The sequence below is a fragment of the Callithrix jacchus genome, chromosome 12 (genome assembly GCF_049354715.1).
Source record: "Callithrix jacchus isolate 240 chromosome 12, calJac240_pri, whole genome shotgun sequence".
In the NCBI taxonomy this organism is placed as follows: domain Eukaryota; kingdom Metazoa; phylum Chordata; class Mammalia; order Primates; family Cebidae; genus Callithrix; species Callithrix jacchus.
In genome coordinates, this window is record NC_133513.1 from 110,274,185 (window position 1) to 110,298,775 (window position 24,591).

General features: G+C 39.4%; 1 protein-coding gene and 1 long non-coding RNA gene across 2 annotated transcripts in view; one reads left to right on the forward strand and one right to left on the reverse strand.

The window, feature by feature from the left end:
* The window catches only part of PDZD8 (PDZ domain containing 8), a 101,305-nt gene that overhangs the window by 59,423 nt on the left and 17,291 nt on the right, over window positions 1–24,591 (reverse strand). The window lies entirely within an intron of this gene.
* On the forward strand, window positions 6,678–12,532 carry LOC128929343 (uncharacterized). The gene is made up of 3 exons (XR_008475696.2): window positions 6,678–6,810; window positions 9,272–9,377; window positions 12,409–12,532. It is a non-coding gene; the product is annotated as an uncharacterized LOC128929343 (long non-coding RNA).

The window sequence follows — 24,591 nt, forward strand, 5'->3', positions numbered from 1 at the left end:
GTTACCTATGAATTATTTAGGCATTCATGTGCTCATCACTAATATCATTATTTTTATGGACAAGTTTGTGCTGAGTTATAAACTGTAGGTTTTAAAAAACTTTTAATTTAAAACACAACTCATACTCCTCCATTAAAGCTAAAGAAAAAGAAAATGAAAGAAAATTGGGCTTAAAGCCCTGTGATTTTCAATTCACCCTATACATTGTCACTAGCCATGATATCTGCTTGCTCAGCAAGTTTTAATGGCTTCATACTGACCATACACAGACACACGTAAAGATGGTCAAGTTTCTTGGTTTCACATTCAAGGTCCACCACAATTGATCTTTCTTTCTTTCTTGTTTTTTTTTTTTTTGAGACAGTCTTGCTCTGTCTCCCAGGCTGCAGTGCAGTGGCACAATCTTGGCTCACTGCAACCTCCACCTCCCTGGTTCAAGCGATTCTCTTGCCTCAGGCTCCCAAGTAGCTGGGACTACAGGCATGCACCACCACACCTGGATGATTTTTGTATTTTTAGTAGAGATGGGGTTTTGCCATGTTGGCCAGACTGGTTTCGAACTCCTGACCTCAAGTGATCTGCCCACCTCAGCCTCTCAAAGTTATGGGATTACAGGTCTGAGCCACCACGCCCAGCCCACAATCTAATCATATATTCCCTTAATATAAACCTTCCAATATAGAGAGTCACTTTATATACCCAGAAGACACTATGAATATTCCTGCCTTCAGGCCTTTTGTACTCACTGGGGGTTTTCCCAGATTCCTCAAAGTCTGTCCAAATCCTCCCCTCTTTCATATTCGGGCATACATGCTGCTTTCACTCTTTTCTATCATGCAGTCCTCTAAACTGCTGTACATTTATGCCTTAAAAATGTCAAATATAACCTACTCTCACAATTCTCTGCATCCATCACATACCTGACAGGATACTTCACACACTATCAGGATCTGAGTATGTGTTGAGCTGATTTACAAATGGTTAACACTAAAACTGAAATAAACACTTAGAAAACATCAATAGCTTCCTGTAGTTTATACTGAAAGATACTAATAGAGGAGGTTAAATGCTGTTTTATGTTTTCCCAGTAAATAAGATTAAAGGAAAAACTTTAAGGAAAATTTAAGTAGGAACACAGACAATGCTCAATGCTTTTATCTTGTTTCTGAATTAGTATGGAAAACAGAAAGCTCCCTCAGTTTCTCCCAACTAAAATGCTAATTTGCATCTGAAGTAATTTGATTCAGACAGACTGGCACCAAATGCTTAGAGGAAAAAAAAACTAGTAACTAAATTTATATCAATATAATGTTGTAGCTGAGTGCTTTTAACATACAGCCCTTATGACTCCTGAAAACATATAACTGTTACTTTGTAAAAAATTATAATCATGACATACACTAGAAAATTTGAGTTTAATAATCCAAATTAGCTAAATCATACCTGCTCTAAGAATCAAATTTTCTTATCAAATATGAAATCAAAATTCAATAAAAACAAATGTCTCACAGGAGTATGAGTTAAATGTTATATGGAGTAGAGTCTAATTTGGGTTTATTAATGCCCAGGGAGTTTTGCTAAGAGTGTCTATGCACAAAAACAATTTAAAATCAGAACAATGTATTCCATTTTAAATGAATATACTAAATGGTGGGATAAAGCATAAACATATTTGGCAAGCCAATAAATAGAATCCACACATTAACTTTCTCTAAGAACATTTGGTTTTCAGAACTTTTAAGTCCAAGCCTTTAATTATCCCAAACCCACGAAGAATCCAAGCAATAAAGTGGGCTACCTCTATCACTTTCTTTTATCTTCCTATCCCAATATGATTTTCAAAATCCATTAGCCTTTATTTCCTATTAACCTATTAACTCAGAAATGTCATTTTTCGGCCAGGCACAGTGGCCCACGCCTGTAATCCCAGCACTTTGGGAGGCCGAGGTGGACGGATCACGAGGTCAAGAGATCCATCCAGACCATCCTGGCCCAACATGGTGAAACCCTGTCTCTATTTAAAATACAAAACTTAGCTGGGTGTGGTGGCGCAAGCCTGCAGTCCCAGCTACTCGGGAGGGAGGCTGAGGCAGGAGAATCACTTGAACCTGGGAGGTGGAGGTTGCAGTGAGCCGAGATCGCACCACTGCGCTCCAGCCTGACGACAGAGTAAGATTTGGACTAAATAAAAAAAAAAAGTCAGTTTTCTCACTCAGGCTTCCCCACTAAAATAACCTTAACAAACTACCCGTATTTCCTCCTGTGGAAAACATAAGAATCCAAACTAGGAAGATCGACTTTAAGGAAGACAGTATGAGGAGCCCTGCTGACCTGCTCCTCAGTGAAACTGGTAAAAATTATTTTAAACCAACACATTTACAGCCTCTCGAAATAGTCTTAAAGTAAACAGCAAATTTAAAAAATCTACTTAAGAAAATCTACAAAAATTTGATAAGAAAAACAAGTCTGTGGTGTTTGAATCCTCTGTTTCTCCAGCAAGCTCAGGGTGGCAGAGACTTCACACCAGACTTCTATTGCCAGGAACACAGGGCTCCCTCATCCTATAGCTCTCAGTTGGTGGGCTTTCGCCCTGGGAGAAGGAAGACATGAAGGTTTCTCCTCCAGCCTCCTGTCACCTGTTACTTCCAGGCAAGTTCAATCAAGAGGAGGGGGCTTCCTTCACTGACCCAGCCCCTACTCATGGAATGGAAGGTCTACCTTGGGCACAGAACACTGAGAAAATCCTATCTTTGCCCTGGTTCATGAGGAGGTGGTTCCATAATGGGAAAGGTTAAAAAAAAAAAAAAAAAAAAAAAAAGGACCTCAGGCTACTCCATCTCCAATCTAGCACTCAGCTCCTAGAGTTGTGATATCACCCAGAAAGAAGCCTGCCTTAGTCTTCACCCCTAGCTCCAGAAGACCAGGTTCAGATATTTTGATGAGGGGAAAAGAAGGAGAGGGAGAGGGAGAGGCAGGCCAGAAAACAGATTCTCCAACTCTCTTCTTAAACGAATTAATTTCATTACAATAGTCTGTGAAGAAGCTGAAAGGCACTATCAAGAACAATGGAGGTTGTGGTGAAAGGGACATGTCTTCCTTCATGGATTTAAGGAAGACATAGCCTAGGCTGTAGTCTGCTGGGCACCTAGTAGAGAAACAGGAAATAAGACAGTTGGGAGGAGCCCACCTAGGGTGAGAACAAATATCAAACACTGACCTAAGAAACTATTCCTGAAGGAGGCACAATTGGATTGGAATAGTTTGTAGAACAAATTATGCCCCAGGGTACTGTTAAAAACAATAGATACAATATTAAGACAGTTAACACTGGGGGAGGGGGAGTATACTGTACTAAAATAATCCAGGCAATCAACCTAAAAACAGACAAGCAAATATCAAGCTCTGGATAAGGGAGACCACTATCCAAGGTTGCTACAATATATTATCTCCCGTGTCTGATTTCCAAGAAAAAGTCAGAGATGTACAAAGAAACAGAAAAGCATTACCCATACAGAAAAACAAAACAAAATGAAACAAAACAAAAAAACAACACACACTGCCTGTGAGAGGGATCAGATGTTAATTTAACCGAAAAAGACTGCAAAATTTGTGGAGCCCAAAGTTCTTATTGATAGAGGAAGCCTTCAGGTAATAGGTTTCAGAGAGAATACATTGTAAAACGTTTCTTATCAGACTTAAAGTCTGTGTCGATGTTAAACATATTTGAACAGACATGATTAAAGAACTATAGGGAGGCATTACGACAATGTTACATCAAATAGAGTGTATCAATAAAGAGACAGGAATTATATACATATATATAGAAAAAGAAACTATAAACCAAAAATAAAATTCTAAAGCCCCCTAACCATCTGAATGGATGACCTCCCCTGCCAAGGCACTCTTAAAATTTAATCTGAAAGAATGGTTCAAGCCATGATGAGAAATGGGGAGGGCACATGCCAGACATGCCTGATTATACCCCTCCAGCATTAATAATACAGGATTTATTAAAAAGTAATTTTTAGGCAGCTAGAAAGTGTGAAAGTTCTTGGTGGAATTTTCCTTTAATAAAAAGCAGCGCCACCCCCCACTCCCAACCATTTCCTCTCTAACAGAAAAGAGCCTAAGAAGTCAGGTGTAACATTCAAAGTAGGAGCTTTTATAAGTAAATGCCAGCAGCTGTACCTGGAAGCCAGTTACATTCAGTATGGTGTCTCCTCTCTTCTTTTCCTTATCTCCTGCCCTCTTTTCCTAGTCATCATGTTTAGGGTATCATGGCAGCCTCCAGGTAAAACCACATATAGGAATCAGGGCTGCTGCCAGGTGAAGGCCTCGTTTGTATAATAAAAGATGAGGGTGGGAGGGCCAGTCTTTTAGGGGGCTTTGTAAATGGCACACCTGGTCAACCCAATCCCCTGAGCCCTATGTAACTCAATCGCCACCCCCTCAAGCCTCTGTACAAAACCAACTGTGTTCCACCATAAATCAGAGACCCCCTTTTGGATGACCCGCTTTTGCAGCATGAGGAAGGTTTTTCTCTCTCTTCCTTTTCTATTAAACTTTCCTCTCCTAAACCCACCCCTGGTGTGTGTCTGTGTCCTCAATTATCCTGAATTCTTTCTCAACCAAGACCAAGAACCAGGGTATATACCTCAGACAACGGAGCCACTTCATTAACATCAACACAGACCAGGGACAGGCCTCATTATACACCTCCAGCATTAACATCACATAGATTTTAAGTCTGATAAAAAAAAACGTTTTACAACCTATTTTCTTTGAAGCCTACTACCTAAAGGCTTCTTCTGTAAATAAGAACTTTGGTCTCCACAATTCTTGATCTTAACCCAGACATTCCTTTCTATTGATCCCAAGTTTTAGATGAACTCAACCATCAACCAGATAATTTAAAAATCTACCTGTAAGGTGAAAGATGCCCCTCTCAAGTTGTCCTGCCTTTCTGGACCAAACCAATGTACTTCTTAAATGCATCTGATTCGGGCCAGGCGTGGTGGCTCATACCTGTAATCCCAGCACTTTGGGAGGCCAAGGCAGGCTGATCACCTGAGGTCAGAAGTTTGACACCAGCCCGAACAACACAGAGAAGCCCTATATCAACTAAAAATACAAAATTAGCTGAGTGTGCTGGCACATGTCTGTAATCCCAGCTGCTTGGGAGGCTGAGGCAGAAGAATCATTTGAACTTGAGAGGTGGAGGTTCTGGTGAGCCAAGATCACAACATGGGCACTCCAGCCTGGGCAACGAGAGCAAAACTCTGTCTCAAAAAAAAAAAAAAAAGGATTTGATTTAAGTCTCATATCTCCCTGAAATGTTTAAGACCAAGCTACTAAGCTGCACCCATAATCACCTTGGGCACATGTTCTTAGGACCTCCTCAGGGCTGTGTCATAGGTCATGTCACTCATATTTGGCTGAGAATAAGTCTCTTCAAATATTTTACAGAGGTTGACTCCTTGTGGACAAAACAAATGTAAATTCTGTAGTAAGAAAATACAATAAATGAAATAAAAAAATTACAGAGGAACTCCTAACAGTAGATATGAACTGGAATAAGAATTAGTGAAACCCATAAGGGAGAACCAGAGGAGAGGAGAGACAAGGGAGTAGAAAAAATATTCTAAGAAATAAAACAGGCAGCCAGTAGCTCCTGAAGCCACAAGGATCAGATATTATATGATTCAATTCATATAAAAATCCAGAACAATTTATGAAGACAGAAAAGTAAATGAGGGATTACTTAGGAGTGGGGGTAGGTAAGGGATTAGGAGGGTGATAGCTAAGGTTATGGGTTTTCTTTTTCAGGCAATAAAAATGTTCTGAAACTGACTGTGGTGATGGTTGCACATATATGTGAATATATTAAAAGCAAATTAAATTGTAAGCTTTAAACAGGTCAACTGTATGACATAAGAATTATATTCCAATATAGCTGTTAAAATGAAAACCAATCACCCAGCTACCCAGAAATAATTTTTGTCACTGCTTTAATGTATACATTTTTGGTTAGAATTGCTTAATACAGTGAGTTCCAAACTTCTCTTCAAAGAATCAGCATGCCAGTATGTTCAGTTTCTATGTTCTTTGTTCTCCATTTTAAAGTTTAACTTCCTTGTTCTCTTCCTTTCCTTGCCTCTAATTTCAGTAAACAACCTTCCCGCCAGCTCTAATCAGTAGTTCGTATCTATATCCCTGGTCACTTGTTCCATCCTGAGTCACCCCTGGTCACCTGCTCTGACCTGAGTCACCTTTAGTCACCTGTTCTGTAACCATCTTTCCCCACCACTCTGGCTTGTACCCCTGCTCTCTTTAAAATAGCCAGCAGGAATTAGCTTAGACTGTGTGGTCCAACCCTAGCCAGCAGGGGAATGACACAGCAGTAGGGGTGACCTATGTCAGGGATAAGTCCTTCCTTCTCCTCCCCTGTTCAGGTGTGCTCTCACCATTGCTCCATTTGCAAGATGCACCCTTCTATAGAAGTGAAAATTGCCTTGTGAGAAAATTTATGTTCGAGTGCTATTTCCTTTGTGGCAGCAAAAATTTGCTTCTAACAATTTCGTGGCCCGTACAGGGAGTCCATTCTCCTCTGAGGAACAGGCCTCTGGTTGCCTCTTGTGGGGAGACGTGTCCCATTGCCTCGTTGTGATGGCCTCAGGATGAGAGATTATTTGCATCTGGTGTGATGAATAAACCCAGACTCTCAGCAATGCGGAAAGAAACGGGCCGGCGAACTGGGGGAAAGGATCCTTGCATACTATGGCAACCAAGTAACTCTGTGCACAGACCAAGGTAAGAAATGTCATAAAGGCGATAAAGTATTTCCTTGGTGATCCAGATATTCTGGAGGTTGAATGTTGGTCAGGATATTCTGGAGGTTGAATGTGGGTGTGAATGATCACAAGCACTAATGCTTGAGGTGCTGCTTGTGTGAATGGTACTAAGCACTAGTGGGTCCTATCTGTGGTTCCATGGTCACCTCGTGCAGCTTAAGGCAGATCCTGCTGTGGAGTTTATACCAGCATGCTGATGCCAAGAGGGACCTAGAACTTCTCTGGGGGAGCAGCCAGAGTGGACAAAGTACAAGAAGGATGCAAGGAGCCTCCAGCAGGTGGGACTAAAAGATAGGCAAGACATTTCTGATATGAGAGATTGAGTTTAACCACTACCCAATATGGAAAATATCCCAAGCAAGATAGGGGCAAGAAGGATAAAGATGCTAACAAGGATATTCCCCTTGATAGCCCCCTAAGTCTCATCCTGAGTATGGAAGGATAATGAAACAACTAAACATAGAAAAAGTAACAAATGATAAAATATTGCTCTCTTATTTGGACTCAGGGACCTATCCTCAAACCCTGAATCTTATGGCCAAAGTTTGGGTTGAATGAGGATGTAATGTGTCAGCATCTATTTCAATATGTTAATGATAAAAGTCCAGTTTCTCAAGAAAAAGTGGACTACGCTCTTTGTTGGAGGCAGGGACCTATCCTTCTTTTTCCCTTAAAAACAACTAGGGAAGAACCCAATCTGGCACCTCAAAATGAAAAGTCAGAGAAGCCAGTGCCTATGACTGAAGACTCTAGTTCATGGGATCCCCTAGACCATCTCCGCCCACTCAGTGTCCCCAATCCCTCTCCCCAGGCAGCTGCTGCCAGCCCATATCCGATTCCAGATCCTTCACCAGCCCATGTTATCCCTCCTCCTTATAACCCTGACTCTTGGGAATTACTATCCCATGAGCCTGTTCCCTCCCAGCCCAAATACCCCTCTCTAAAAGGACTCCAGTGGAAGGTAGAATAATGTAAAAAACATATTCAGAATTTCTCATTTCCCTCTGCACTTAGGGAGTCAGTTCCGACTTTTTTCCCCTTAAAGGAGGTGCCTCAAGGAGGGGGAGCTATATTGGCTTTTCAAATGCTCCCATGACCAGTTCAGAAGTCCAGAGTTTCAAAAAGGAGCTTAATTAAGCCACTACTAGATGACCCTTATGGAGTGGCAGATCAAATTCATCAATTTTTAGGACCTCAGTTATACACTTGGGTCAAGTTAATGTCCATCTTGGGCATCCTCTTTTCAGGGGAAGAAAGGAGCAGGATTTATAGGGCTTCTATGGTAGTTTGGAAATGTGAGCATCCTCCCAGTCATAATGTTCCTTTTGCAGACCAGAAATTGCCCATCCGAGACCCCTGGTGGGATAGTAACAATGCAGATCACCAGGGAAACATTCAGGACCTAAGGGAGATAATAAAAGGAATTCAGGAATCAGTACCCCAAACCCAAAATCTTCCTAATGCATTTGATATACAACAGGAAAAGGATGAATGGCCTTTGAGATTCCTTGACAGACTGAAAGAGCAAATGAGACAATATGCAGGCCTTAATATGGACGATCCCCTAGGGCAAGGAATGTTAAAACTCCAATTTGTCACTAAAAGTTGGCCAGACGTTTAAAAAAAATTACAAAAGATAGAAAATTGGGAAGACTGTCCCCTACATAAACTTTTCAGTGAAGCTCAAAAAGTATATGTGAGGAGAGATGAAGAAAAGCAAAAACATAAGACAAAATTTGTGTTATCCACCTTCCAACAAATGGCTCCAAAACAATGTACTTCTAAATAGAGCTTCCAGGGAGCCAGAAACCATAAAGGGCCCAAACCCTCCTTTAAACAACCCCAGCCTCCATCTGGAGGACCAAGGCCCTCAATTACCAGGCCCCCTAAAGAGTATGGGGGAGCAAGTTCAAAGAATCCCAGAACTGAGAGGAAGGAAGGGCAAGACAGGTGCTACAAATGTGGAAGAACAGGTTACTTCAAGAGAGAATATCCTGATTTAAGGAGAAAGAAGCCCTTCCAGTCATGACTTTTAAGGAAGAATAATGGGGCCCAGGGCTCTTTTATCTTGAGTACTACCAGGAGCCCTTGATAATTTAGAGGTGGGACCTAAACATGAGTTTATCACCTTTTTAATCAATTCTGGAGCAGCCCTTTCCTCCATTTGCTTCTCACTCCCTTATACTGCCTGTTCTTCAAAAGACCTTTTAGTCTCTAGGATAAAAGGAGAAGGGTTTAAAGCAAAAATTTTAGAGAACACAGAAGTTAGACACTAGGACTGATCAGCTCATAGTCAGTTTTTGTTAATCCCTGAAGCAGGGACTAATTTATCAGGGAGAGATTTAAGTTAAAGTTAGAAATAAGCCTACGAGTCAACCCAAGAGGATTCTTCACCTTATTCAACCTACTTACCATTGCAGATGAAAAATATATGATTCCTAATGTCTGGTCCAAAGAGGGAAACTGAGGGAAACTCCGAATCCCTCCAATCCACATCAAGCTAAAAACACCTGGAGAAGTAGTAAGGTAAAAGCAATACTCCATTCCTGTAGAGGGGAGGATAGGGTTGAAACCTATAACTGAAGGCCTTATCAAAGATGGGCTTCTCGACCCCTGTATGTCCCCTTACAACATCCCAGTACTGCCAGTCAAGAAACCAGGTGGGTCACACTGACAGGTACAGGACCCTAGAGTTATCAACCAAATAGTCCAGACTACCCATGCTGTTGTCCCCAATCCTTATACCATTCTCAGCAAGATTCCATATAATCATCAATGGTTTACTGTAATAGATTTAGAGGATCCTTTTTGGGCATGATCCCCGGCTGAAGACAGCTGAGACATATTTGCTTTTGAGTGGGAGGATCCCCATTCAGGGTGGAAACAATAGCATCTATGGACAGTCTTACCCCAAGGGTATATAGACTCCCCTAACCTTTTCAGCCCAATTTTAGAACAAGTATAAGAAAAAATTGTCATCCGAAAACAAATATGCTTGCTTCAACAAGTGGATGATATTCTTATATCTGTTGAAAATATAGAGAAGGTAACTGACTTCTCTACACATATTCTTAACCCCTACAGTTACAGGAGCTACAAGTTTCAATAGGAAAGCTTTAGTATGTAGAGCCCAGAGTTAAGTATTTAGGCCACTCAATAAGTGCAGGCAAGTAAAGAATACTGCCTGAACCAGTTGAGGAAATCATGTCCCTACCCTTGCCTCAAACTAAACAAGAACTCAGGAAATTTGGGGGGTTAGTTGAATACTGCCACTAATTGACTGACTCATATGCACTACACAGTAAACTTCTATATCAAAAACTTGCCCAGGAGAAGCCTGACCATCTCCTGTGGACTTCTGAGGAAGTCTATCCAGTTGAAGAGCTGAAAGAAAGGCTCAAACCTTACCCATCCTAGAAAAGCCATTCCAACTTTTTGCTAATGTGGACAGTGTTGTAGCTTTCAGGGTGCTTACTCAAAAACATGGCTGCCGGCAGCCCATGGCCTTCCTATCAAAGGTCTTAGATCCAGTCATTGTGGATGGCCTCAATGCATCCAATCCATTGCCGCTACGGTAATATTAGTCAAGGAAAGCAGAAAGTTAACCTCTGGAGGAAAATTGACAGTAAGCACGCCTCACCAAGTTAGAGCCATCCTAAACCAGAAAGCAGAGAGATGGCTTACTGACTCAAGAATCTTAACGAATGAGGTCATTCTGTTAGACAAAGATGATTTAACACTAACTACTGATAATTCGCTCAACCCAACAGGTTTCCTAACAGAGAATACAAATCTAAGGAGAGAGCACAGATGTTTAAATTTAACTGATTACCATACAAAAGTTAGACCAGACCTAGGAGAAACTCCCTTTAGGATGGGACAACACTTATTTATAGATGATTCCTCCCCAGTGGTTGAGGGGAAAAGACACAATGGGTATTCAGTAATTGATGGAGAAACTGTAAAAATAGAGTCAGGAAAATTGCCTAACAGTTGGTTTGCTCAAACTTGTGAGCCGTTTGCACTCAGCCAAGCTTTAATGTACTTGCACAACCAGGAAGGAACCATCTATACTGATTCTAATATACCTTTGGAGTGGCTCATACATTTGGAAAAATTTGGACTGAACGAGGTCTCATTAATAATAAAGGTCAAGACCTTATTCATAAGGAGCTAATCACCCAAGTATTGAATAACCTTCAGTTGCCGGAACAAACAGCTATTATCCATGTTCCTGGACACCAGAAAAGCCTTTCTTCTGAAAATCAAGCAGATCAGACCCAACCAGGCTGTCGTCTCCTCTCAAATGCCTATTTTCCACTTAACTCCCTACCTTCTTCCTCCTATCGTAATCCCCATTTTCTGTTCCACTGAACAAGAAAAACTAATAAAGATAGTTGCTAAAGAGAATTCAGAAGGAAAATGGATATTGCCAGACCAGAGAGAAATGTTATCCAAACCCCTTATGAGGAAAATCTTGTACCAACTATATCAAAGGACCCAGAGGTTCTTTGATGTCCCAACTACATCAAAGAACCTTTAGTCGCCTGTTCCCAGGCCATGTGTGATGCAATTCTCAGAGTTTTTGAGTGTATAGAAATTTATATCCTGGCCAAAGAGGTTACAGATAGTTGCTTAGTAAGAAAACTAATAAACAAGCTCTAAAAGATTACCCTGCAGGGGAAGGAATCCAGGCTTAAGACCGTTCCAAAGTATACAAGTTGATTACATAAAAATGCCTCCAATGGGTCATCTAAAATATTTATTAGTGATAGTACATCACCTCACTCACTGGGCTGAAGCTATCCCCTTTCCAAATGCAGCAGCTAATAATGTAGTCAAGGCCCTAACTGAAAATATAGTACCCAGATTTGGACTAATAGAGAATACTAACTCAAACAATGGTACTCATTTCACAGCACACATCACTAAAAAGCTATCCCAAACATTAGACATTAGATGAGAATACCATACTCCCTGGCATCAACCTTCATCATCAGTGAGAGTAGAAAGAATGAATCAGACTTTAAAGAATCGCTTAACCAATGTAGATGGGATAAATTACATTTATTACAACCAATAGCGGTTTATTAACTATCCTAGAGATGCTGTTAAAGGAATAGCTGAGCAATTAGGGGCTACTAGCCAGATGACTTAGGAAAACAGAACAGCCTTAGACATAATATTAGCAGAAAGAGGAGCAGTTTGCGTCATGATTAAAACTCCATGTTGTACCATCATCCCAAACAATACCACCCTGATGGAAGTATAACAAAAGCTATCACAAGGTCTAACTGCTCTGTCTAATGAGTTAGCCAAAAACTCAGAAGTAAATGACTCCTTCACAGGGTGGCTAGAAAAAAATGGTTCAGTAAATGGTAAGGAATCACACACTCAATTCTTACTTCTCTCCCAGCTGTAGTAAGTGTACTTGTTCTTGTCAGGTGTCCTGTCATACCATGCATCTGTGGGCTGGTGCAAAAACTCACAGATGCACCACTTGCTAAAACCTCCCTTAACTCTCCTCCACCTTATTCAGAGAAGCTTCTTCTTTTAGAGAATCAAGCAGAACAACTAAGCCAAGACATGTTAAGAAAGTCTGAAGAGAATGGTAGAAATTCAAGATGGAGCAGTTGAATGCAGTGAGTTCCAAACTTGTCTTCCAATAATCAGCATGCCAGTATGTTCAGTTTCTGTGTTCTTTGTTCCCCATTTTAAAATTTAACTTCCTTGTTCTCTTCCTTTCCTTGCCTCTAGTTTCAGTAAACGACCTTCCTACCAGCTCTGATCAGTAGTTCATATTTATATTCCTGGTCACCTGCTCCATCCTAAGTCAGCTCTGGTCACCTGCTCTGACCTGAGTCATCTTTAGTCACCTGTTCCATAACCATGTCTTTCCCCCCGAAAAGACAGAGGGAAAGATGGTTATCGAACAGGTGACTAAAAGCTCATAACCCTACTCTCTTTAAAATAGCCAATCAGAATCAGCTTAGACTGTGTGGTCTAACCCTAGTTAATAAGGGAACAACACAGTAGTAGGGGTGACCTGCGTCAGGGATAAGAACTCCTTCCTTCTCCTGCCCTGTTCAGGTGTGCTCTCGCCATTGCTCCGTCTGTGAGATGCACCTTCTATAGAAGTAAAAATTGCCTTTCTGAGAAAATTTATGTTTGAGTGCTATTTCCTTTGTGGCACTGAAAATTTGCTTCTAACAGAATTATCTGATAAAATAATAAAATCATAAACTGACACAGCTCCATTAAAACAAATTATATCCCTTTTAATGCTTATGAAAAACAAATATTTCCTGAATGGCTATCAAACCTGTTGCTGACTATATAAAGCACTTTATATGCTCACTTAATCTTTACAACCCCCAAACTAGCCATCAGCACATTGTATATAAGGAAACAGTCTTAAGAGATCTCACACCTAGTAAATGCTAGAGCCAAAACTGGAACTTGTGTTAATCTGTGAAGGCTTCCATAACAGATCACACTCTGAGTGGCTTTGGAGGCTGGAAGTCCAAGATCAGGGTACAGGCAGGGTTGGGTTTTGGTGAGGCCTTTCACCTTGGCTTGAAGATGGCTGTCTTCTCACTGTGCCCTCTCATAGCCTTTTCTCCACATGCATAATCCTGTTCTCCTTTCCTCTTCTTATAAGAAAACCAGTTTTATCGAATTACTGCTTATCTTTATGATCTCATTTAATTAACCCTGATTACCTTGTTAAAGGCTCTATCCCAAATACAGATTGAGTGACATATTTTATTAATTTTCGAGGGGAGCGCAATTCAGTCCACGACAGAACTCAAATGTAACTCCAGAGCCTAATCTACAGTCCCTTAACTGACTTGATTACCACACTGTTTTCTGCTGGAATACATGTTCTAAACCAAATCTGAAGGAACCTGACAAAGGAGGTTAATGGTTTTATATACATTACTATACTTGATCCTCCCAATAATGTGGTAAGGCAAGAATCACAAATCATTTCCTCATTTCACAGAGTTCAGGGAGAACAAAAAGCTTGCTGAAGATTACATCCTTTTATTAAAAAGTTACATGAAGATACATGCCCACAAAATAAGGGCATAAAGCAAGATTGAAGAAAGTGATCCAAAAACAGTGGCTCTAAGTCAAGAAAGCGATGATTCCTAAACCCAGATGACCGGTGTGTGGCAAGCCAAAGAGAAAACTCCAGTTTGGGGCCAGTGATGAGAGCTCCAGGAAGGAAATCTCCAAGAAATAAGAGAAAATAAATAGGATAGGCAGAAGGAATGAGAAGGGAAAGGAATACTCTGAAAATCTGGGTAAGGCAATTTGTTGTTAAGAGGAAAAAATATTGCTTCAAATGGCACAAAGGTCACAAAACTGGAATATACATAGAGAAGGAAACATAATCTGCATATTAGGCAGTTCTGTAATAAAAAATATTTATATTAGACATAATAATGTAAAAACACAGACCAAGAAAGACATAACTATGAACAGAACATGTTATCAATTATATAAAAATAAGGATGGCCAGGTGTGGTGGTTTATGCCTGTAATCCCAACACTTTGGGAGGCTGAGGCAGGTGAACTGCTTGTGCTTAGGAGTTCGCGACGTGCCTAGGCAACAACCCTATTAAACTACTTTGAGAGAGAGATCCAAGCTGGCTGATCACTAGCAGCGTGGGATTGTAGCTCCCAGTGAAAGCACAGAGAACGAGAAGACGCCACACTTTGAGATGAATTTTTGTTGCTCATGGACCAGGACATTCCCAGCAGAGGAGCCCCACAGGTCGCCCACGTGGCGGTTCTTGGTGCAGAGTAAACAGGACTGGGTCCCCTTTTGGTCAATGTTTGGAGCTCTGGAAAGGCAGAATCAACTATTAAGCTGATTGAAGGATGGACTCAAGAAGGAAGCCAGACCACGGAGATTCCCAGGCAGAAAAGCACCATCAATCTTAACGCCACTGTTTTAGCTGGCGCAGTGGGTTGCTCAGATTCCAGCACTGGGAATCAACAAGTTGGACATCCACTCAGAAACCTAATTTGAAAGTCGGTAATTACAAAGACGACAGATGGATAAATTTACAGTGATGGGAAGAAACCAGCCTAAGAAGGCTGAGAATACCCCAAATCAGAATGCCTCTCCCTCTACAAGGGATCACAGTCCCTCATCAGCAGTGGAACAAGGCCTGATGGAGAATGAGTTCCATTAACAGAGGCAGGCTTCAGAAGGTGGATGGTAAGAAACTTCTGTGAGTTAAAAGAACATGTTCTAACCCAATGCAAAGAAACTAAGAACTTTGAAAAAAGGTTTGACGAAATCCTAACGAGAATAGACAATTTAGAGAGGAATATAAGTGAATTAATGGAACTGAAGAATACAATGCAAGAACTCCACGAAGTATGCACAGGTTTTACCGGTCGAATTGATCAAGCAGGAGAAAGGATATCAGAGGTTGAAGACCAACTTAATGAAATGAAACAGGAAGACAAGATTAGAGAAGAAAGAGTAAAAATGAATGAGCAAAGTCTCCAAGAAATATGGGACTATGTGAAAAGACCTAATTTACGTTTGATAGGTGTACCTGAATGTTATGAAGAGAATGATTCCAAGCTGGAAAATATTCTTCTGGATATTATTCAGGAAAACTTTCCTAACCTAGTAAGGCAGGACAATATTCAACTCCAGGTAATACAGAGAACACCACAAAGATATTCCTCAAGTAGAGCAACTCCAAGACACATAATCGTTAGATTCACCAGGATTGAAATAAGGGAGAAAATTCTAAGGGCATCTAGAGAGAAGGGTCAGGTTACCCATAAAGGGAAGCCTATCAGACTCACAGCAGATCTCTCAGCAGAAACCCTACAAACTAGAAGACAGTGGGGGTCAATATTCAATATCCTCAAAGAAAAGAATTTTCAACCCAGAATCTCATATCCAGCCAAACTGAGCTTTATAAATGAAGGAAAAACAAAATTTTCACAAACAAGCAAGCACTCAGAGATTTCATCACCATCAGGCCTGCTTTACAAGACCTTCTGAAAGAAGCGCTATACACAGAACAGAACAACCAGTATCAGTCATCCCAAAAACTTACCAAAAGGTAAAGAGTATCTCCATAATAAAGAATCTATATCAACTAATGGGCAAAATAGCCAGCTAGCATTAAACGACAATATTAAACTCACAAATATCAATATTAATCCTAAATTTAAACAGATTAAATGCCCCAATCAAAGACATACAAAGGAAAATTGAATAAAAAGTCAAAACCCATTGGTACGCTGTATCCAGATCCATTTCATAAGCAAGGACACACAAAGACTCAAAGCTTTGGTGGAAGACTTACCTATCAAATGAAGAGGGGGGGTGGGGATGACAGGAGTTGTAACTTTCGTCTCTGACTAAATAAACTTTAATAGTAACAAAGACTCAAAGAAACAAAGAAGGACATTACATAATGGTAAAAGGATCAATGCAACAATAGGAGCCAATGATCATAAATCTATATGCACCCAATATAGGAACACCCAGATACATAAGACAAGTTCTCAATGACTTATAAAGAGACTTGGACTCCCGCACAATAATAGCAGGAGACTTTGACACCAGTATTGTTAATATTTGACGGATCAACGAGATAGAAAATTAACAGGGACATTTATGATTTGATCTCAGATCTGCAACAAGTAAATTCAGTGAGTATCTATAGAATTCTTCACCCCAGGTCCACAGAACATACATTTTTCTCAGTATCACATTACACCTATTTTGAAAGTGACCACATAATTGGAAGTAAATCATTCTTCAGCATTTGCATAGCATTCCACAGACTTAAATGAAATATTGATTGGCTGTTTGTTAGTTTCTTCCCTTATTCCTTCCTGTCTCCTCTAATAAGTACAATTATCGGCATAAAAGAGGTTTTTAATACCTATTTTTAGATTGCATTCTAGCCTGAGCAATAGAGCAAGATTCCTGTTCTCTCTCCCCCTTTCTCTTTCTCTTCTTTAAAAAACAAAAAACAAAAAAAAGCTACTTTGAAAATTGTAGTAATATCTACAAAGCCTATAACTCAGCAATCCTACTCCTTTATATACCCAAGAGAAATGTGCACAAATGTTCACCAAAAGACATATATAAGGATATTCATAACAACCCTGTCTATCAACAAAATGGACAGGCTAAAGTGCATTCACACAGTGGAATACTCCACAGCAAATACAATGAACAAATTATATCTATATGCAACAACATGGATTAATCTCACAAACTACTGTTGAGCTAAAGACAACAAAAATGAGTGTGTACAGTATGATTCAATTTACACAAAGTTCAAAATCAGGCAAACAAAAAAACACAAACAGTGTTAGAAGTCAGGATGTAGTTACTTTTAGGCAGAGGAGGGGAAGGTAGTAATACAAGGAGCTTCTTGGTTGCTGGTAATACTCTGTTGCTTGTTTTGAACGCTGATTTCATGAGTTTGTTCACTTTGTAGAAATTCATGGAGTTAAATTTTCTGATTAGTACACTTTTCAGGTGGTGAGTTACATTTTAATAAAAGGTTAATGAAAAAATATGCTTTTTTTCTTTTTTTGAGACAGGGTCTTACTCTGTTGCCCAGGCTGGAATGCAGTGGTGTGATCATGGCTCACTACAGTCTTGACCTCCTGGACTCAAGCAATCCTTCTGCCTCAGTCTCCCAAGTAGCTGGCACTACAGATGCAGGCCACCACACCCAGTTATTTTTTTGTAGAGGTGGTGTCTTCCTATACTTGAATTCCTGGGTCCAAGCATTCCTCTTGTTTTGGTCCCCCAAGTGCTGGGATTCTAGGAGTGAGCCACCACACTTGGCATGTTTAATTTTTAAATGTGCATTACTTTACGAAGTAAACTTAAAATACATATTTAAATTTATACTTACAAGAGAAGCCAAGCCTTCTTCTCCTGTGTAGATCTGAAAGAACCTTTTGTAACATCTAAAATATGTTTTACTTTAAGAGGTCTCTTTAAGTTTGCTCTATAAGCAGGCTGAATACCAGCTGGTGACATCTCCATCACATGGCAGCAGTAAAACTGTTTGCAAACACTGCAATCTTTAGAGAGAAAGGTTTTACTATAAACCCAATGTAAAAATATTGCAGAGGTCTAGACCTACCCTTAACTGCAATTGAGCTTTCATGTTCTTGCCAAAGTGATAAATCTGCTAGAGTTTTCAGATCAATAAGAAAACTTTGTAATAATTAGAGCTAGTGAAAAAAGAATACGGCTATCTCAATATGTAGTAGCAAGCCTGCTATTTCCAGAAATATTAAGGCAAAGGTTAGATGAGGATTTGTGAAGGAGATAAAAAGAACACAAAAAGAAGTCAAAAGAACACAAAACTTAAAATCACATATAAATATAGACTGTTATCCCAACTTTATCACTTATAAAGCAGATGATATTGGCAAGGTCTTTCATGTCCTTAAACTTCAATTCCTTGTTCAAAAGAGGAGGAGGGGAATAATACATGCTTTTTGCTACCTATGAAAGAGTGAAGTAAAATTAATTCATATGCCAGCATCTCTTAAACTACAAGGTACTATAACCACCCGAGGGGGTCTTCCTGTCCACAGCATAAAGACTGACCATGGTACTGTAGTAGAGAAAGAGTTTAATAGACACAAGGCTGGCCATACCACAGAGGAGATAAAGTTTGTACTCAAATCACTTCATTCAAAGCTCCTAGGTGAGGAGTTTTTCAAAGACAGTTTGGGGAAAGGGGTGGGGTGGCCAGGTAACAGGCGCTTGCTGCTGACTGGTTGGGACAGAGATGAATCATAGGGGGTTGACGCTGTCTTCTAGTGCACCAAATTGCTTCTGGATGGAGCCATAGGAGTGGGGTTGTAACAAGTCCTAATACAATGCTACTTTTACTAAAAGACATTTCCTAATAGATATCTATATTATACATGCTGTATAATTTCTATAAAATCACGGTATCTCACTTTTAATGGTTTACAGAAAGTAAATTCTAGTGTTAATAATGGGTTCTCTATTAAGTTTACTTTAGATATCTAAAACAGTACCTCTTGTCTTCCAAAACTATTTTGTCTGGTATCATGTTGAGTAAAATATAAAGAAATAAAACTGCTCAGTAATTCTATTAATACTGACTTGGAGTCCTAGAGGGAGTGGAAATCAATAATACTGGTAATGACTTTCCCAGTGCAGTTTGATGGTTCTCAAACTTTCTCATCCAGTCCTCTAAGAAAGACCCATATTGGTCACAATATTTCAGAAGGAATGGGTAAACAAATCCATGTGATTAAAAGATCAATGACTCTCTGTTCTAATAAAAATCCATGCTCGTTTATTATAAGGAACACTATAGTCATTTCTGAGAATCTACACCTTGATATTTTCTTATTTGGGGATATAAAAAAATGATCCTAAGCTAGATGTTAAAGAATTACTACTTTTAAAAGATGTGATAGTGGGATTATACTTTTTTAAAAGACATATTGATGTTACATATAAATTTTGTGTCAAAATAATTGGGGGAGGGGTGTGTGACAAGCTATAGATGAACAAAAGTGGTCCTAAGTTAATGACTGGCTACAGACAAAGCAGGATGATGAGGGAGGGGGTGGGGGGGAGGGCATTTACTAAACTATTTTCTTGACTCTTAAGTGAAATTTTCCAGAGTGAAGAATTAGAAAAATTGTTCTGTATACTAAAACAACACAGTTTCTGTCTTTCTGTTTCCTTTCTCTAACTTCCCTGAGCAACATCATTTGCTGTCACTGCTTTTGACAGTTCATACATTGGTACCTAAAAATGAATTAAACACTCTTTCTTCAAACTTGCACCCTCCTCTCCTGCTTTCTCTTACTGGCACCACCAATTTCAAAGACACTTGGAAACCTGGGTTACCTTTTACTCCTTCCCTTCTCACAACCAATCAGTTCTATCCCCATTCCCCTCCATCCATTTACTGTTAAAATTTCTCTTCTGTTGTTCTATGTTCCTCATTGGTTTAGGTTTTTCATTGACTGCTGAGAACGTTGGGACTTCTGAAATTGTTTCCTTTCCTTAAAAAGAGTACTTTCTTAAACCAAGAACAAACCCTCTCTTTTTGTTGCTGTAAATAAAAAGCTACCTCACAGGACTATTACAAAGATTTAGAGTTCACACGTGACACACCTAGTCAAGTTCGTGGCTTGTTATAAGCACACAAATTCTGGTTTTCCTCTCTTCTCTAAGTGCAAGTATTATTATTTCAAACTGGCTTCCTCACTGAATCCCTGAAGATCCTAGAATGCCCTGATTCTGTTCCTTTGTGATTTCTCCTACCCACAATACACTGCTATTCCATCTCCCTATGTCTAAAGCTAAACTATTCTTTAACAGTTACCTCAAATACCATCTCATCTGATTAACAAATAGGCTTACTTTAGAGAGACCAAAGTTAGATATCCAGATACTGCAGTCATATTTCAAGCTCAGGAATACACATAATACTACATCATTTCTAAGGGAAAGAGTAGAACGAACAAGCAGCTATAAACAGGCAATTGGGAGTCCCACGTGGTTTATGCCTTTCAGTCAGGCAGTTTTGCCTCTATCACATTAAGAACTAGCAAAAATAAATGTTCTCCAAATTCTTCTACACCAACTATATAAACTAGATAACTCAGTGAGTGATCATTTTCAAAATGTTTCTTCATTTATTATCTTCAGAGGCAGTACTCCTTCAAATAATGAGTTCCCCCTGCTGCATTAAAAATATAATTTGCGAAACCTCAATTACTCACAACTCTTATGGCATACATTATCATGCAAACTATGGCACACTAATGCAAAACTAAGTATAAGCCAGGAAGAAAACAAAGTACAATGGTTCAAAATACTCTTCATTTTCTGTATTGGTAAACTATGAATCTAAATTTACAATATTCTGTTTTACTTAGACACTTCAATTGATATGACATTAAAAGGACGATTCATACACAAGGGTTCTCTATGTTTACCAAGGCTAGTACTTCCATATTGTTTCTCCTGAGAAACTGTACCTGCTAACCTCTCTGATCCCATACCTAGCCTAGCCCTATGTGGTAAGCTCCTTTTCGCACTTGAAGTTCTACTTCAGGCGCCTCCTCTCTGTAGCCTGTCCTTCTCCTCTACCATCAGGTAATTGTTTCCTCACCTGTGTTCTAAAAGCACTTTATATAGGCTCTGTTTTGCTACTAACCATACTATTTACTTATCTGTCTCCATCTTTCTAGGTCTCCTGCAAGATCCCCTCCTCCCAACTAAATTGTGAGTTGCCTGAGAAAAGAAAGCTTACATTTATAGGCAATCTAATGTAACAGCAAGTCAACAGCAGACTCTGGAGCTAGACAGTATGGTCTGGAATCCTATTATGCCACTTCCCAGCAATATAATCTTGAGCAAACTTCTGACCTTGACCAAAATCTGAGCCTCAGTTTTCCCAGAGGCAAAAGGATAACAATCACACCTACCTCACAGTGCTGTTACAAGAATTGCATTGAATAATGAAAAGCACTTAGTACCATGCCAGCAAACACTCAACAGTATTACTGTTCAGCTTAAATTACTGGTATTAAACAAAATGCTGGCACATAAACTGGCATTTAGTATATACCCACTGAAATAGAGAAGCTACTTAATGTTACGAAATATAGCTCAAAATGGCGTAACTTTTAATTACACAATACTTAAATTTTTCTGAAAATCTTCAGAAGTTTCTAGAAGAAATACCATTAAGGTGTTGTTAGTCTGCTCTATTACAATCATGATCTATTTTTTTAAATGTTATTATATGCCAATTTTTCTAAGACCATATAGGCCTTAAGTCTTAGAAAAGATAGTGTCTGAATCTCATTCATCTTTAAGCCATTATAATAAATAGATCCAGATCTCAGTTTAATTTGTAAACTATCAACTGGTTTATTCCATCTTCAATCCTTTTTTCTTCTGTCAACTGAGAGTTTCCTGCAGATTCTGTTTTTAGAGACAATTGTGTTAAATCTAAAAATGCCTAATATTTAACATAATTTTCTTAACATCATTTAATAAGTTTAAAAAAAGATGTTGAGACATTTGTGACTTAAAAAAAGAATAAGAAAAATTTAAAAAGGAAAAACTCAATTCGAAGATTATCATTAAAATCTGAAAATAACTAAAGACACACACAAATACTAATTTATTCCACAGAAATAATAAAGGTAATTCCATAGATATCCAAAATTTTGAATCCTTTCATTTTGCTGACGAGAAATCAGTAAAAAAACACAGGTACACTCACATCGAGGCCCATGCTCCTTTAGGAATAAAGTTATATTTAAATGTTCCAGACTAACAATGTTTACTATAGTTTGCAGATGTCATGTTATTGTTATTCTTAACTGCATTTACAAAAGCTAAGTCAGGCTGATGTGATAAAAGAATAATACGTACTTTACCATTAATCTATCATTAAGGTAGATATCCTAATCTGGGATGGGAGAGAGGGAAGTAATCAAGGGAAAACAAATGGGAAAGGAAAAATTAAAAATAATCCAGATAGTTCATAAGTCACAAGTGGGTAATTAATGAGATTACTATTTGAAAAATGAGTTCATTTTGTCTCATCTAAAGTTTTGGAGTACTCCCTGTCCCCACTTTCCTGATATAGAATCTTTTAACTTTCAAACAAAACTAATGTATTTAAAAATATAGCATGTTATTAAACTTAAAACTTTTCACAGAGACAAACTTTTTTCCCTAGTAAACGCAATAAAACAGTAAAATGTTTAAAGACAATAAAAGAATGCATTCAAGTCTAAATTCATTTACAAAGTTGAAATACAATATAAGATAATGCTTATATTAAATTGCTATGTAGAAAATCAGGGCCAGGCATGGTGAGTTACACTTGTAATCCCAGCACTTTGGAAAGCCAAGGCAGGTGAATTACTTGAGATCAGGAGTTCAAGACCAGCCTGGCCAACACAGTGAAACCCGTCTCTGCCAAAAAACACAAAAATTAGACAGGTGTGGTGGCATACACCTATAGTCCCACATACACCTGTAGTCCCAGCTACTTGGGAGGCTGAGGCACCAGAATCACTTGAACCCAGGAGATAGAGCTTGCAGTGAGCTGAGTCGCACCACTGCACTCCAGCCTGGGTGACAGTGAGACCCTGTCTCAAAAAAAAAAAAAAAAAGAGAAAATCAGGATACACTGTTGAACAGAGCATGATCAGTGCTATATAAAGCAAACCAAAAGTCTGTGATTCCAAAGTGTTAGGATTATAGGTACAAGCCACTGCATCTGGTCCACACAGTGGCTCATGCCTATAATTCTAACACTTTGGAAAGCGGAAGGAGGCGGATCACTTGAGGTCAGGAGTTCAAGACCAGCCTGGCCAACATGGTGAAACCCCATCTCTACTAAAAATAAAAAAATTAGCCAGGCATGGTAGCAGATGCCTGTAATCCTGTAACCAAGGGACAGAGTGGGGGGTGGGGGCACATCCTGAACACACTCCCAGTTCCTGGATCTGAGGTCCTTGGCCTCTCTTACCCCAAAGAATGGGGAGAGGGGCCCTGGAGGCACAGTGAGCTTACCATCTAAATAAATATTGTGGACCCAAAGAGTTTTGCAGAGAGCAATTTATTAGGCAGAGAGAGAGAAAGAAGGAGAGGCAGTTCCCACGTGGCAGTTGGAGGGGATTCAAAGAAGGAATCCCTATATGTAAGGATCAGCAGAGTTTTAACCCTGGAGTTATTCCCTCCTCGTTCATGTTCTTGTCCAATGAGAGGGGTTCTTTCAATTTTCCACTGGAGTGATTGATCTTTGACGCTGTTACCGGATTGGCTGCTTGGTGTGCAACAGAGCCCCCTCCTCCCAGAGCTTTCCACTGGCTTTTTGGACAAAGAAGCCTACCTGGATTCCTCTTCCTAGCCCATGGGAAGGAAACCCAGACAAAGAACTTTACATTCCCGGACGGGGCCGTGGATGGAGCTGTGGCACTGGGAAACTCCTGCCTTTGAAACCACGACCCTCGTGGATTCAGGAAGAGAAGTTTTTTTCCTTAACACAGTCCCTCAATCCCAGCTACTAGGGAGGCTGAAGCAGGAGAATCACTTCAACCCGGGAGGGGGAGGTTGTAGTAAGCCCAGATGACGTCACAGCACTCCAGCCTGTGCAACAGAGCGAGGCTTCATCTCGAAAAACAAAAAAAAAAAACTCCTATATGATCAGAAAATGTGAACACTACTTGGATTACTATTAAAATTTATTTTATAACTGATAAAAATATGAGCTATACATACTTAGTATTTATGGATAAAATACATGGGATTTGCTTCAAAATAATCTATGGGATTAAGGAGGAAGGGGAGTTAGAGATGGGGCATGAGTTGACAACTGTTAAAGATGAATGACAGATCATGAATGATAGATCATGAGTGTTCAATCTCATCACCAATTCTTTTTACCTTAGAACTATGAAATTTTTCATAATAAAAAGTCAAAATAAAAAAATTCCCTGTTTCTGAAACCGTACACTGGATATGATATAAAAGCATGAGACCTGAGTTTCAATTTGAGTAAGTCATTTAAGCTTTTTGAATCTGTATTTATTCATTTATAAGTGAAATATCACTATTATACTGTGAGAATTCAATGGATAATATGTATATAAAAGTATAGTATTGTACTAGCCCAAAGCAGTAGTTCACTAAATTTAT